Below are 14,736 nucleotides of genomic sequence, written 5' to 3' on the forward strand. Positions count from 1 at the left end.
CTGAAATACTTTTTTCTTTTTTATATTTCCTGAAATCACTTTCTATTTCAATGATCCAGAAGATGTTGGCAATTTGATCTCTGGTTCCTCTGCCTTTTCTAAAACCAACTTGAACATCCGTAAGTTCACAGTTCATGTATTGTTGAAGTCTGGCTTGGAGATTTTTGTGCATTACTTTACTACCTTGTGAGATAAATGCAATTGTGTGGTAGTTTGAACATTATTTGGCATTGCTTTTCTTTGGAATTGGAATTAAAACTGGTATTTTCCAGTCCTATGGCCACTGCTGAGTTTTCCAAATTTGCTTTTACATTGAGTGCAGCACTTTCACAGCATCATCTTTTAAGATTTAGAACAGCTCAAGTGAAATTCCATCATGCCCAATAGCTTGATACCTAATGAGACTTCCTAAAGCATACTTGAATTCACATTCTAGGATGTCAGTGTCTAGGTTAGTGATCACACCATCGTGATTATCTGAATTGTGAAGATCTTTTTGGTACAGTTATTCTCGGTGTTCTTGCCACTCTTCTTCATATCGCTGTCATGGTTTAAGCTGTAAATATGAAGAAAATATATTCTCATGTAAGGAACACAGAGATCTCTACTGGTAAAATCAAAGTCAATGTGTAGTGCCAAGACTTAAACAGGACAAGTGAAATACCATTGTGCCAGGATTACAATGTCTCCATGCAAAGAAAAAAGCAATAGAGGCATTCTGTGTGTTTCTCCTTTTTATCCAGACTTCAAGGTCTTAACCAGCCCACACCCAGTACTATTTCTCTGTACACCACTCCTACAATGTCAAGTGGTATAGATGTCCAGATTGACTAGAATACTTTGCTGATAAAATTGAAATGGTAGCTTTAGGAGAAGCCTAAACTCATATTTTGGACAAATTGCAGGAGATAGTGTGGGAAAGGGAAATGAAGCATGCTGCAATCCCTAGGGTGGCAAACGGTGATGACAAGGACATGACTTGGCAGTTGAGACATAACAACTACCTGACAGTAAAAGCCTTTGAAAAATTCAGCCTGACTTGTTTTCCCCCATGCTCAGACCCTGGAGGGCCTTTAGGTTCCGTTACTTAGAAAGGAAGGAAAACACTTCTCCCGTTTCTTGTGCTTTGTTGAGTCATTTTGGGCCAACAGATTCAGAATGACACGTACCAATGTCATTTGCAAGTCGCAGCACCATCATGATAAACAATGCAATCTTCCCGGAGGTTTGTTGTATTCTACCTGGACTCTGGTATGTCTCTAGTAAAAGACAGTATGACCCAATTGGTTAAGCGTGTTCACGGTAAGAAATTCTTACTCCTTAAGAAGGTGACAAAAAGGGGTCTTGCAAATATAAGCTCACTGACAGATTCCTAGGTTGTTTCTAATGATCACCCTTTTAGAATCACTTCATCTGTCAGCTGCTCCCTTCTGCTGGGCCTTCCAACTCTAATGCCATAATCATTGAAATTTACACGATTCCTCTTCAAGACACATAAACACATTCCTCATAAATTTATCCTCGTTTCCCTGCAATTCGGTTCAGTTCAGTTCAGTTCAGTCGCTCAGTCGTGTCCGACTCTCTGCGACCCCATGAATCACAGCACGCCAGGCCTCCCTGTCCATCACCAACTCCCGGAGTTCACCCAAACTCATGTCCACAGAGTCGGTGATGCCATCCAGCCATCTCATTCTCTGTCATCCCCTTCTCCTCCCGCCCCCAACCTTTCCTAGCATCAGAGTCTTTTCCAGTGAGTCAACTCGTCGCATGAGGTGGCCAAAGTATTGCAGTTTCACCTTTAGCATCAGTCCCTCCAATGAACATCCAGGATTGATCTCCTTTAGAATGGACTGGTTGGATCTCCTTGCAGTATAAGGGACTCTCAAGAGTCTTCTCCAACAGCATAATTCAAAAGCATCAATTCTTCGGCGATCAGCTTTCTTCACAGTCCAAATCTCAGATCCATACATGACCACGGGAAAAACCATTGCCTTGACTAGACGGACCTTGGTTGGCAAAGTAATATCTCTGCTTTTTAATATACTATCAAGGTTGGTCATAACTTTCCTAATAGATATCAATGATTCTGATCAGTGAAAGCTCTTTAACTCTCAGAAAACTCAACAGTGGTCTCTTTAACAAATATTCTTTGGGGATTTCTCTCCAATGCAGCTCGGTTACAAGAGTATTATAACAATCTTCTCATAGAGCCACTGTTTAGAGTGCTACCAGCCAAGGAGTCTGCAAAATGGATGGGGGAGAAGTTCCATGCCCTCCCCTGGCTTAACTCTCACACACTGAGTCTTCATCCTCATATAAAAATTCTTATCCTAACCTCAAAATTCATGCTGGTTCTCTTTGGCAGTCCTCAAGCTTTTACACTTTAAGACAGTGTTCTTTCTATTTTCTCCTATGAATCATTTCACTATCTACTTCCAACTGCTCACCCAATCATGGAATGACAGTCCAATATGATTCCTTCATGTTTCCATTTGACAAGAGAAATACACAGAACAACTGGCCAAAAGCTTACCATTTTAGCGCGAGATCATTCTTTCGAAACCCTGAAAAACAATGAGACATTATAATGGAACAACCTCTACAATGGCTGCTCTCCCTTAATATAATGCTTAGAAGTGCTGGCTAGAACGGCCAAATTCTTGGGAAAGTAGATGCTGGTGGAATAGACGAAGGCCCAAACAACACCATTAACTCTGCCTGTACCTTTAGAGATGCTAACTGAAAACTAACAGGACATAGCTAATTTTTTAGCTGAAAGACACCATACAACCAATGCTACAATAAACATGTGCATAGAGTCAGGAAACAAGGGAGGATAAGCAATCAGCTTGGTAGCTGAGCTCCAAAAAAGACACATATAAGGAAATGGATATTATGGGCTTGGAGAATCACCACATCATGACACATTCAGAGTGTATATTAGGACCCTATCCCTGGCATCTGACATCAGGGAGATGAGTCCACTCAGCTGGTTTGAAAGCTTGGAATAAAGCTGGTTTGTAATGAACAGAAGGGCTCTAACAAACTTAAATTCCACTAGTGAAGAACATGTCCACATCTATTTGTTTCTGAAACAAGGCAGAAGAATCGGAGTGACTCTGCTTAGAATGATGGCCAGTTCCCAGGACCATCACAATGTGTATCCCGTACCCCAAACAACACTCAACACATACTCAAATTCTTCTTGCTCTATAGCTGCTCCCATCTGGGGTGAATTTGCCTTTCCTGAGGCAGGGAAGAGAATGAACTCAAGAAAAACAGAATCAATTCAGATTCAGCCCTCATGAGTTCCGTTACTGAAACCAGGGAGAAAATCGCAACCTCTAATCGTGTTACTGAACACTGAGAAGAATAGCCCCATAATACCTGTCAGTGGAACTACGCCCTCTATCTCCAACCTCGTGTCCTACCTATGTGAACACTGCCAGAACACAGGAGGGTGTCAGAGGACGTCCACTTTTGTCATGCCCAGCTCTCAAACCAAAGCCACAGGGCAAACGCATATTACACAGACTGTCCACACATAAGGCCACCCCCTTTACCATGACAGTCATTGTTTCATTTCACATTTTTCACAAGGAGAAAGATAAGTTGAGAAGTCATGTGTGTTTGATGCCAATGAAAGAAAAAGAGAAAGAAAAACAAAAACAAACAAACAAAAAGAGGAATACATCACAAATGAAATAGATAAATAATTTAGCAGATACAGTTTGAAGCCTGAGTAACAAGAATGCAAAATCAGATAGGGAAAAATGTGGATGGAGAAAGTAAACATTTTAACAAGAAATGAGAAATAATAGGGGGAAAAAAGCACTCATGAAGAATAAAATAATGAAATAGAAAACACATTAGAAGGAAATAATAGAGAAAAAGTGACACAGAAGAATGTGTATGTGGTCTGGAAGATTCTATAATGAAAAACACCAAAACAAAATTGCAAATAGATGAGAAAATTTACAAATAAAGATCAGTTATAGAAAGCAGTTGATATTATATAGATAAAATTATGGCTGATCAGTTGAAAACCTGAAACTTAGAAATCTAGTGATATAAAGAACAGAGAGTTCCAGAAAGTTGAACAGAGACTTAAATGAAGACACATCAAAATTAAAGAGAAAGTTGAAAAGAAAATGAAATGGAATAAGGGAAAAGAAAGTACATAAGAGAAATCCACAAGGTTATCAGCTGACTCACGATTTCTGAGGTGGGGTTGCACTGGGCCTTGTTAGAATTGGCAACTGATGGTGGAATTGTTGGCTACTCATGGAAGACTTTGGGGCCTTTCCAGGCCCATGATGACCATGCTCATGTTGCCAGAAGTCCATTGGCGAAGATCTGTGTTTTGATCCCTTGCAGTAATACCTCACCGTAACTGAGAGAATCATGGGTTGTGAGGGGGTCAGGAGGTGATACCTGAAGAATGGAGGCCAGGACACTTTCCTTTCCCAAATGGGAAAACTCAGACTCGTTCAGGCCAACTGCAGAGCCTGGATTCGGGTCATGCAACTAGCAGCTGACAGTCTGAGACTTGAGTATTGGGGACTTAATGTGTCAAAGCCTCGCTCAAAGCAGCTGTGGTAACACCCTGAGAGTCCTTGGTGACTTAAGGTGATGGAGGGAAGGTGAATTAAGCACCTTTGTTGGAATCATCCTTCCCTGAGTCCTGCCACCACCAGACATCCTGCTGCTCAATCAGTTTGAAATCACCTGGGCTCTTCACCAATAACCTCAGATATGCAGATGACACTACCCTTATGGCAGAAAGTGAAGAGGAACTCAAAAGCCTCTTGATGAAAGTGAAAGAGGAGAGTGAAAAGGTTGGCTTGAAGCTCAACATTCAGAAAACAAAGATCATTCCATCTGGTCCAATCACTTCACGGGAAATAGATGGAAAAACAGTGGAAACAGTGTCAGACTTTATTTGTTGGGGCTCCAAAATCACTGCAGATGCTGATTGGAGCCATGAAATTAAAAGACGCTTACTCCTTGGAAGGAAAGTTGTGACCAACCTTGATAGTATATTAAAAAGCAGAGACATTACTTTACCAACCAAGGTCCGTCTAGTCAACGCTATGGTTGTTCCCGTGGTCATGTATGGATGTGAGAGTTGGACTGTGAAGAAGTCTGATCGCCGAAGAATTGATGCTTTTGAAATATGGTGTTGGAGAATACTCCTGAGAGTCCCTTGGACTGCAAGGAGATCCAACCAGTCCATTCTAAAGGAGATCAATCCTGGGTGTTCATTGAAAGGACTGATGCTAAAGGTGAAACTGCAATACTTTGGCCACCTCATGTGACGAGTTGACTCACTGGAAAAGACTCTGATGCTAGGAAAGGTTGGGGGCGGGAGGAGAAGGGGATGACAGAGAATGAGATGGCTGGATGGCATCACCGACTCTGTGGACATGGGTTTGAGTGAACTCCGGGAGTTGGTGATGGACAGGGAGGCCTGGCGTGCTATGATTCATGGGGTCGTGGAGAGTCGGACACGACTGATCGAATGAACTCTACTGAACTGAACTGGGCTCTTCACTCCCAACCTTCATCCTGGGAAAACCTGTCAGTTGGAAGGGGTTTCGCTCTGGTGTCCCACTGCACTTTTGTGTTGACTTTGGCATATTCTGCGAATTTGCATATTCACTGCTTAGCCTTTCTCCACTGCCACACAGGCAATGTAGAAGTGGCTTCAGGCTGATTGGAGATATTACTGAACAGCTGCTGGAGGAAATGGACCGGTATCTCAAAAGGGCAAACCATTGTGCCTGCTGATGCTATCTCCCACATGGCAGGACACAGCATCTTCAGCTCCTGAAACGTGAGTGTTCCCTGTTTGTTTTTGTGTCTCTGTGCTTTGCATGTGTGTGTAGATGTGTTGCATGTGTCTGTGTCAACTGTATTTGTGCCTGATTATCTGTGTGTGTATGTCCAGCCCACTGAAGACAAATAGATAAAGACCAAAGATGTGAGATGTGAAGCAACTAGAAAAGGAGATGTCCACAGACTTGGGGAGAATGGTCAACGCATCTCTGTGGTACCACAGTACTGGAGAGGAATGAGGAAATGATGGTCATTGATAACTGGAAGATGGCTCCACAAATCTGGAATTACCTAAGAGACATAAAAATGCTCAACATCTCTGCTCTTTTGTGGGATGTGTTTGTACTTGGAAATGGGGTTGGAGAGTTTGAAGAGTTAAATCACTGTGTGTGGACCCATCAGTCTTTGAGACATGTACTGGCCTGTGGAAATGGAGGTCATGGTAGTAGGACCTACGATTTGGAAGAGGCACAGGTTCTTTGAAAAAGTGCAGAATCTGGGAGAAGGAAGCCCACTTGGTGAACCTGCTGCACTGGAGAAAAGTTCCACACATGTGAGAAACATACAGCTGAACATCCTGGCTAGTGTGTTGCCTAGCATCAGCCCATCAGCCAGGACACTCCCTCACATAGTTTGGTACACACTGGGACTGTGTAAGATAAATTATCTCCTAAAATTTTTGCATAGTTAACATCTGAAGGCTGCTTATGCCTAAATGGACTGAGTTTTTCTTTCCTCTCAATGAACGAAGGTGCCAGAAATCAGTTTACACAGTCTACACTACTTACCTACCGTTCATGTATAAAATGTATATTATTTTCTTTGATTTAATTAATTTGTTTTAATCGGTGGCTACTTACTTTACAATTTTGTTGGGTTTTTCTGCCTTACTTTGATACGAATCAGCCTTGGGTGCCTGAATCCATTTCCACTTCAATCCTCACCCATTCCTCTGCACAATTTAAGAAAAGTAGTATTGCATGTCCTGCTTCATGTATTGAGTTTGCACTGATCATCTATTTGACATATGGTAATAAACATGTTTCAATGCAGTTACCTCATATTGTCCCACCACCCTCGCCTACTCCCTCATAATCCAAAAGCTGCTTTACATCTCTGTCTCTTTTTGCTAAAGACTCGCCGTTGCTGAATAACAAATTCCATCAGTTTGGTCACTAAGTCATGTTGGACTCTTTGCAATCCCATGAACCACAGCACGTCAGGCCTCCCTGTCCATCACCAACTCCCGGAGTTTACCCAAACTCATGTCCATTGAGTCTGTGATGCCTACCAGCCATCTCATCCTCTGTCGTCCTTCTCCTGCCACCAATCCCTCCCAGCATCAGGGTTTTTCCAATAAGTCAACTCTTTGCATGAGGTGGCCAAAGTATTGTGGTTTCAGCTTTAGCATTAATCCTTCCAATGAACACCCAGGACTGATCTCCTTTACTATAGACTGGTTGGATTTCCTTGAAAGAAATCAATGATAACACAAATAGATGGAGAAATATACCATGTTCATGGACCAGGAGAATCAACTTAGTGAAAATAAGTATAGTACCTAATGCAATCTATGGCTTGAATGCAGTCTCTATCAAGCTACGAACATATTTTTCAGAGACCTAGAACAAATAATTTCACAATTTGTATGGAAATACAAATAACCTCATATAACCAAAGGACACTTTTTGTATTTCCATACAAATTCCATACAAATAACCAAAGAAATCTTGAGAAAGAGGAATGGAAATGGGGGAATCAACCTGCCCGACTTCAGACTATACCACAAAGCTACAGTCATCAAGACAGTATGGTACTGGCACAAAGACAGTAATATTGATCAGTGGAACCAAAGAGAATGTCCTGAGATAAATCCACACAACTATGGACACCTTATCTTTGACAAGGATAACAAAATCTCTTTAACATGTGGTGCTGGGAAATTTACTCAACCACTTGCAGAAGAATGAACTCAAACACTTTCTAACACCATACACAAATATGAACTCAAAATGGATTAAAAACTCAATGGAAGACCAGAAATGACATAACTCCTAGAGGAAAGCATAGGAAAATCACTCTTTGACATAAATCACAGAAGGTGAATCTATGATTCACCACACAGAGTAATGAAAATCAAAGCAAAGATAAACAAATGGGACGAAATTGACATTACAAGCTTTCACACAATGAAGGGGACTATAAGCAACTTGTAAAGACAGCCCTCAGAGTAGGAGAAAATAGTAGCAAACAAAGCAACTGACAATTAATCTGAAAAACATATAGCAGTTCATGCAGCTCAAGTCTAGAAAAATAAACAACCCAATCAAAAAATGGGCCAAAGAACTAAACAGTCATTTCTCCAAAGAAGACATACAGATGGCTAACAAACACAAGATGCTCAACATCTCTTACCATCAGGAAAATGTAAATCAAAACCACAATGAGGTACCATCTCACGCCAGTCAGAATGGCTCCTCTCAAAATGTCTACAAACAATAAATGCCAGAGATGTGGAAAGAAAACGGAACCTTCTTACAATGTTGAGGGGAATCCGAACTAGCACAGCCACTATGGAGAATGGTGTGGAAATTCCTTATAGAAACTTGAAATAGAACTGCCATACAACCCAGCAATTTCACTGTTGTTCATACACAGCAAGGAAACCAGAAATCAAAGAGACACATTTACCCCAATGCTCATCGCAGCACTGTTTACAATAGCCAGGACATGGAAGCAACCTAAATGACCATCAGAGGATGAATTGATAAGAAAGCAGTGATATATATACAAAATGGAATATTATCCAGGTGTTAAAAGAACTTATTTAAATCATGTCTAATGAGGTGAATGAAACTGGGTCCTATTATACGCAGTGCAGTAAGTCAGAGAGAAAAGCATCAATACAGTATAAAAACACATATATATGGAATTAAGGAAGATGGTAACAATGACCCTATATGTGAGGCAGTAAAAGAGACACAGATGTAAAAAAAAAATAGACTTTTGGACTCCGTGGAAAAAGGTGAGGGTGGGATGACTGAGAGAATACCATCAAACCCTGTATATCACCATTTGTGAAACAGATTGCCAATCAAAGTTTGATGCATGAAACAGGGCGCTCAGGGCTGGTGCACTAGGACAAACCTGACAGATAGATTGGGAACAGAGGTTAGATGGGGGTTCAGGATGGGGACATATGTACACCCATGGCTGATTCATGTGAATGCATGGCAAAAGCCACTACAATATTGTAAAGTAATTAGCCACCAACTAAAATAAATAAAATAATTCACAACAAATAAATTAATGGCACACCAGTGAGGGACCACTTCTGACTGGCAGGCTTTCCCAGGAGGAGGGGTGGGAGAGAAGGGACAAGGTACTCTCGAACACAATGAGCAGCACAAGGCTGTAGGTTAGAAGAACCCTGAAAATCCCAATTCTGACAAAGGGGATTAATTCACTCTGCCTGCATCAGAAGATCCTAGGACTCTCATGCTATAACTGCAGATTCTTTGAGTGAGACTTGGACACATGAAGTCCTCAAGCTTCCCAACTCAACGTTTCACCATCTACCTTCAAGACCTGAATCCAGACTCTACAGCCATCCTACATGAGCGTGGCTTACCCCTTTGGGAAAGGAGACTTCAAGACCAAGCTTCTGTTCCCCTCAAAACCTGTGTTCCTGGAAGTACCTCTCATTGAAGGACCTTCCTTCCAGGTGTAGGGCAGCAGAGGATCGGGCAGCACAGGTCTTTGGAGATGATCTGCTGACAATATCAGTAAGGTCAGAACATGCCTGATGAGTACCCAAAACCTGCCACGTGTAGACAAGAACATCAATATCCATCTCAAATTCTGGGGTATGCTCAGAATGACACCACCTCTGCAATCCTTATCGATCCAGGGCAACCAGGTTTGAAAACCTGCTTGAGGAAGTTAAGGCTGCTGGTGTCCAGACTGAGGCTGGAGTTCCCCACCTCTATTCCCAGAACCAGTGGACTCGAGTGGAACAATATTCCATATACCCTGGAGGAAGACCAGGAGGATAATGAAGGATCATGAAGAAGGAGCATGCACTCCCTACAGCACCCACCTACAGTGACAGGGAGCCAGATCACACCAGTGGTGCCATGATAGTACTCCTTCTTGATGACTGTGTTCCAGAAGTAGGGGTTGTCGTGAAAGGAAAATATCAGCTTGCAGTTGGACCAGGCATGGCTTACTTATTGCACCTGCCAGGGCCAGGAGGAGGGAAAAGGTGTAAGCTTCTAGATTCCTCAGCTTGCATGCTAGGTAGGCAGCACCAACCTCCACTTCTATTCTCCAAACACTCACAATGCACATGCATGGATAATATCATACACCCCCACTCCCAACTTCCCTGCCCATTTCCCCCATCCACTTGTCCTCAGCCTCCTCACTCACATCAAATCAATCAAGTACATAAGCAAGGCTCTATCTTAGTCACTGATCATGAGACACATTTGGGGGTGGTTCATAATCAGCCGTAGGCCAAGGAGCCAGTGAAAGTACAAGAACAAGTACACTGAAACAGGCATCTTCAGGGGATATGGGCATTGCTGCTTGCTGGGCCATCCCACTGACATCCCCAGACCATACATACTATCAAACATTCTCATGGCTCACGGTCCCCCATGGTCCTCTAGGTCCCCTGTCTGCATCCACCAATGGAGGTTTGGTTTCTTACAGATTCTGCTCTCTGCCTCATCTCTGTGTGCAGGGTAGTGGCAAGTCACTTCTTAAAATGTCAGAATGTGCAGTCCCTGTGGCATGTGTTCTTGCAGGCAAGTGTGTGCTGTGTGTCACTGTGTGTGTGTGTGTGTGTGGTGTGTGTGTGTATGTGTGTTTCAAAAGACATCCCTGGGAGTCTGACCTGCTCCCGAAAGGACATTATGGATGTGTCTGGAGCATTCTGACTCTAACTAGGGAGGAAAGCAGTCAACCCTTCCAACTCCACCCTAGGTGAGTGCACAACGTCCTGCATTTACACTGCACTAGTAAAACAATGACAGGGACCTGACTGACTGGGATGGGTTATGGGACTCCAAATATCTCTGACGCTTTCCCAGATGATCCACAATTACAATAATATGTCTTTGAGAATGCTATTCTGGTCTACTGTCTCTGGTAAGGTAGAGTTACACCCCCAGCATACCGCTTCTGTTCAGATGCAGGCCAAAATGAGTCACCCAGAATTATGGCTCCACAACACAAGTGGAGCCATGCCCAGGGGATGCTGGCACTGTTCCTTTGGAGCTCGCTCCTTCTCCCAGCCCTCACTTCCCTTGTGCCCATGGGCTTGCCTGTGCCCTCATGCACACCTGTCATTCTGCTCCTGCTCTTTCTCTACTTCTGAACAGCTGATCCTAAGGAGTGGTAGCAAGGATAAGACTTCACCCCAGAAGCCAGGAATGCCCTGGATGATGGCGCTTCTCTGAGACGAGTGATGATGTTTCTCCTTTGATGGTTCGTCCACCTGAGGCAAAAGTACCCCCCGCGTTATTGTTCATTGTCACAGCTCAGCTCTACCTGAAGCACAGCCAAGCCCCCAGAGCCTAAAGTGAGGGTAGTGGGGGCCAATCACTCGGGGCTCCAGGCCTTGGGTGTCCCTCATCCTGCGGCTCAGGTTTTTCCTCCCACTCTTGTGAGGACACCAGCTTCTGCTCCTCCTCAACCTCTACCACCCCCATCTCTTCCATGATGTCTTCCACCAGCAGCTGGAAGTCTTGCCAGAATCCCGCCACCTCTCCTTCCTGCAGAGACTTGCCTTCCTCCACCGCCTCCATCCTGAAGAGGGTGTCTTCCTCGCCTGGTAACTGCCCCCCCCCACCTGCTGTCTGTAACTTTCCTGATGGTCCCACTGTGCCGGCAGGTCACAGGGCCCCTGAGGCCTGAAAACCAGTGTCACAACTAAGAAGATGCAGGGAGCCAGAGGCACTCCAGCCTTCCTCTGGTCTCCCTTTCTTTGTGGCCCTGGCCATGGCCCAGGTTCACAAACGAAGTGGACCCCAACACAAATCCGCTGACTGGCACAGTGGCGCACAGGTCTCAGTCACCCTCTACAAACTGGTTAATTGCCTACAGTCTAGGAGAGGGGAAGGTGAGACACACATGCGGATCCTTGTCTAGTCACCTATGTGTAGTACGTTGGTGGGGGGCGGGAGGCTTGACTTCTCACGCTGACTTTCAGAATACATCAGGAACCAATCATGGAGTCTAAAGGCATTTCCTCGGGGGCATGCCCCTTGGAATTCGGAGCACTCTGGCAGCAGTGAACCAGCTGCCAGTCACTGATCAACACAATACCTGCCCTCCATGGAAGCTATTTTCGTAAGCAACAGTGCAAAAGTGAATTTGGGGAGGTAGGTCTCTCAGTACCTGACGAATCAGTGGTTCTTTTGAAATATAAGAGGATTCCATATTTATTACAGGAAAATCTCCATGATGATCTCCAAATGTGAAATGTAGAGAAGCCCTACTTCCATGAAGGAGGATTAGGACCAAGATTTTGATACAGGAAATACAGAGAATACAGTATTTCGTGGTGGAAAATGGTTCTCTTGATATATATTTGAGAAATACAAAGAATCCATATTTCTTGAAGAAAGAGTAGTGGCAGGATTTTCTTTTTATTTATTTGTTTTAATTGGGGGCTAATTACTTTCCATTATTGTATTGGTTTTGCCATACATTAACATGAATCTGCCCTGGGTGTACATATGTTCCCCATCTTGAAACCTCCTCCCACCTCCCTCCCCATTCCATCCCTCTGGGTCATTCAAGCACACCAGCCCCTAGCACCAGGTATCATGCATCGAACTAGGACTGGTGATTTGTTTCACATATGGTAATGTACATGCTTTAATACCATTCTCCCAAGCCATCCAACCCTCGCCCTCTCCCACAGAGTCCAAAAGACTGTTCTATACATCTGCCTTTGTTTTGCTGTGTCGTATACAGGATTACCGTTATCATCTTTCTAAATTCCATATATACTCATTAGTATACTGTACTGGTGTTTTTCTTTCTGGCTGACTTCACTCTGTATCGGTTCAGTTCAGTTCAGTTCAGTTGATCAGTCGTGTCCGACACTTTGTGACCCCACGAGTCACAGCACGCCAGGCCTCCCTGTCCAACACCAACTCCCAGAGTTCACTCAAGCTCATGTCCATAGGGTCGGTGATGCCATCCAGACATCTCATTCTCTGTTGTCCCCTTCTCCTCCCGCCCTCAACCTTTCCCAGCATGAGTCTTTTCCAGTGAGGCAACCCATCGCATGAGGTGGCCAAAGTATTGCAGTTTCAGCTTTAGCATCAGTCCTTCCAATGAACACCCAGGATTGAACTCCTTTAGAATGGACTGGTTGTACCTCCTTGCAGTCCAAGATACTCTCAAGAGTCTTCTCCAGTAGCACAGTTATAAAGTATCAGTGCTTCGGTGATCAGCTTTCTTCACAGTCCAACTCTCACATCCATACACGACCACGGTAAGAAAAATAGCCTTGACTAGATGGACCTTGGTTGGCAAAGTAATGTCTCTGCTTTTTAATATACTGTCTAGGTTGGTCATAACTTTCCTTCAAAGGGGCAAGCGTCTTTTAATTTCATGGCTGCAATCAGCACCTGCAGTGATTTTGGAGCCCCCAAAAATAAAGTCTGACACTGTTTCCACTGTTTTCCCATCTATTTCCCATGAAGTGATGGGCCAAGATGCCATGATCTTAGTTTTCTGAATGTTGAGCTTTAAGCCAACCTTTTCACTCTCCTCTTTCACTTTCATCAAGAGGCTTTTGAGTTCCTCTTCACTTTCTGCCATAAGGGTAGTGTCATCTGCATATCTGAGGGTATTGATATTTCTCCTGGCAATCTTGATTCTAGCTTGTGCTTCTTCCAGACCAGCATTCCTCATGATGTACTCTCCATATAATAGGCCATATATCTAGCCTTGGAAAATTAAAAAAAAAAAAAAAATTAAAATCTTTCCAAGCATCTTTTCTGACCACAATGCAGTAAGATTAGATCTCAATTACCTGAGAAAACCTATTAAAAATATCAATATATGGAGGCTGAACAACACGCTGCTGGATACCAATAAATCATAGAAGAAATCAATCAATCAATCAAAATATGCATAGAAATGAATGAAAATGAAAACACAACAACCCCAAACCTGTGGGACCCTGTAACATCAGTGCTAAGGGGAAGGTTCATAGCAATACAGACATACCTCAAGAAACAAAAAAAAGTCAACTAAATAATCTAACTCTACACCTAAAGAAACTAGAAAAGGAAGAAATGAGGAACCCCAGCGTTAATAGAAGAAAAGAAATCTTAAAAATTAGGGCAGTAATAAATGCAAAAGAAACAAAGGAGACCAAAGCAAAAATCAACAAAGCCAAAAGCTAGTTCTTTGAGAGGTTAAATAAAATTGACATAAACTAGACAGATTCATCAAGAAACAAAGAGAGAAAAACCAAATCAATAAAATAGAAATGAAATGGGAGAGATCACAACAGACAACACAGAAATACAAGGATCATAAGACTACTATCAGCAATTATATGCCAGTGAAATGGACAGTTGGGAAGAAATGGACAAATTCTTAGAAAAGTGCAACTTTCAAAAGTGAACCAGGACGACATAGAAAATCTTAACAAACACATCACAAACACGGAAATTGAAACTGTAATCAGAAAACTTCCAGCAAAAAAAAGCCCAGCTCCAGACGGCTTCACATCTAAATTCTACCAAAAAATTAGAGAACTAACACCTATCCTACTCAAACTCTTCCAGAAAATTGCAGAGAAAGGTAAACATCCAAATTCATTCTATGAGGCCACCATCACCCTAATCCCAAAACCTGACAAAGATG

Source organism: Moschus berezovskii, chromosome Y (assembly GCF_049115385.1).
Source record: "Moschus berezovskii isolate FMDL1 chromosome Y, NW_MosBer_1.0, whole genome shotgun sequence".
In the NCBI taxonomy this organism is placed as follows: domain Eukaryota; kingdom Metazoa; phylum Chordata; class Mammalia; order Artiodactyla; family Moschidae; genus Moschus; species Moschus berezovskii.